Below are 2,327 nucleotides of genomic sequence, written 5' to 3'. Positions count from 1 at the left end.
TACTGCTTGGTGCATTTTGCATTCCAGACAGACGTTGGGAAATCATATTGACTTGTTGAGTCAATATTTTGTTCTGAGCCAATATGGCATTCAGAGTGTCAATCTCAAGAACTCCTTTCTTCTGACTAGTCCCATTGTTCACAGGATTTCTTTCAGAAGTGTACATGAATTGGTTATTTGCAACCATTTCAATCAGTTCTTGAGCTTCAGTAGGCGTCTTCTTCAGATGAAGAGATCCTCCAGAAGAGCTATCCAAAGACATCTTGGACAGTTCAGAGAGACCATCATAGAAAATACCTATGATGCTCCATTCAGAAAGCATATCAGTGGGACACTTTCTGATTAATTGTTTGTATCTTTCCCAAGCTTCATAGAGGGATTCTCCTTCCTTCTGTCTGAAGGTTTGGACTTCCACTCTAAGCTTACTCAATTTTGAGGTGGAAAGAACTTTGCCAAGAAGGCATTGACTAGCTTTTCCCAAGAGTCCAGGCTTTCTTTAGGTTGAGAGTCCAACCATGCTCTAGCTCTGTCTCTTACAGCAAAAGGGAATAGCATCAGTCTGTAGACCTCAGGGTCAACCCCATTAGTCTTGACAGTGTCACAGATTTGCAAGAATTCAGCTAAAAACTGATGAGGATCTTCCAGTGGAAGTCCATGGAACTTGCAATTCTGTTGCATTAGAGAAACTAATTGAGGCTTAAGCTCAAAGTTGTTTGCTCCAATGGCAGGGATAGAGATGCTTCTCCCATAGAAGTCGGGAGTAGGTGCAGTAAAGTCACCCAGCACCTTCCTTGCATTGTTGGCATTGTTGTTGTTTTCGGCTGCCATGAGTTCTTCTTCCTTGAAGAATTCGTTCAGGTTCTCTAGAGAGAGTTGTGCTTTGGCTTCTCTTAGCTTTCTCTTCAAGGTCCTTTCAGGTTCAGGATCAGCCTCAACAAGAATGCCTTTGTCTTTGCTCCTGCTCATAAGAAAGAGAAGGGAACAAGAAAATGTGGAATCCTCTATGTCACAGTATAGAGATTCCTTTAGGTGTCAGAGGAAAAGAAGAGTAGAAGACAGAAGTAGAAAATTCGAACTTATCAGAGAAGATGGAGTTCGAATTTTGCATTAAGGAATAGTATTAGTCCATAAATGGAAGGAAGTGAGAAGGAGGGAAGTAATTTTCGAAAATTAAGTGAAAAATTTTGAAAACATTTTTGAAAAACATTACTTAATTTTCGAAAATGAGAATGGAAAAGAAATCAAGTGATTTTTGAAAAAGATTTTGAAATTAGAAATCAAAAGGATTTGATTGAAAACTATTTTGAAAAAGATGTGGTTAAGAAGATATGATTGATTTAAAAAATGTGATTGAGAGGATATGATTTGAAAAACATTTTTTAAAAAGATTTGATTTGAAAATTAAAAACTTGACTAACAAGAAAAGATATGATTCAAACATTAAACCTTTCTCAACAGAAAAGGCAACATACTTGAAATGTTGAATCAAATCATTAATTGATAGTAAGTATCTTAAAAATGGAAAGAAATTGGTTTTGAAAAAGATTTGATTGGAAAATTGATTTGAAAAAGATTTGATTTGGAAAAGATTTTGAAAACTTAGAAAAAATTTGATTTGAAAACAAAATCTTCCCCTCTAGCCATCCTGGCGTTAAACGCCCAGAATGGTATCCATTCTGGCGTTTAACGCCCAAAATGCTACCCTTTTGGGCGTTAAACGCCCAACCAGGTACCCTGGCTGGCGTTTAAACGCCAGTCTGCCCTTCTTCACTGGGCGTTTTGAACGCCCAGCTTTTTCTGTGCAATTCCTCTGCTGTATGTTCTGAATCTTCAATTTCTCTGTATTATTGACTTGAAAAGACACAAATTAAAAATATTTTTGGATTTTTAATAATAAGGACAAACCAAAATGCAACAAGAATCAAATAACAATGCATGCAAGACACCAAACTTAGCAGTTTGTATACTACTGACACTAACAAAATGAAAATGCATATGAGACACACAAAACAATCAAGTCAAATTGAATTCAAAGATCAGAGCAAGTAAATCATCAAGAACATCTTGAAGATCACTTAGACATATGCATGCAATTGACACCAAACTTATGATGAGACACTAGACTCAAACAAGAAATATTTTTTTTTTTGGATTTTATGATTTTGTAAAATTTTTTTGTGTTTTTCGAAAATTAAGTGGAAAAAGGTATCAAAATTCTTAATGAGAATTCCAGGAATCAGTGCAATGCTAGTCTAAGACTCCGGTCCAGGAATTAGACATGGCTTCACAGCCAGCCAAGCTCTCAAAGAAAGCTTCGGTCCAAAACA

The 2,327-nt window shown here is 36.3% G+C and overlaps 1 non-coding gene across 1 annotated transcript; it reads left to right on the top strand.

Moving 5' to 3' along the window:
• The first annotated feature begins 316 nt into the window (after nt 1–316).
• LOC112700460 (small nucleolar RNA R71) lies at nt 317–424 on the top strand. Its single transcript, XR_003153368.1, has one exon. It is a non-coding gene; the product is annotated as a small nucleolar RNA R71 (small nucleolar RNA).
• The last annotated feature ends 1,903 nt before the right edge of the window (nt 425–2,327 follow it).

Source organism: Arachis hypogaea, chromosome 6 (genome assembly GCF_003086295.3).
Source record: "Arachis hypogaea cultivar Tifrunner chromosome 6, arahy.Tifrunner.gnm2.J5K5, whole genome shotgun sequence".
Taxonomy (NCBI): Eukaryota; Viridiplantae; Streptophyta; class Magnoliopsida; order Fabales; family Fabaceae; genus Arachis; species Arachis hypogaea.
Note: the sequence above shows the minus strand (reverse complement) of the source record. Positions and strands in the feature narration are given on the sequence as shown.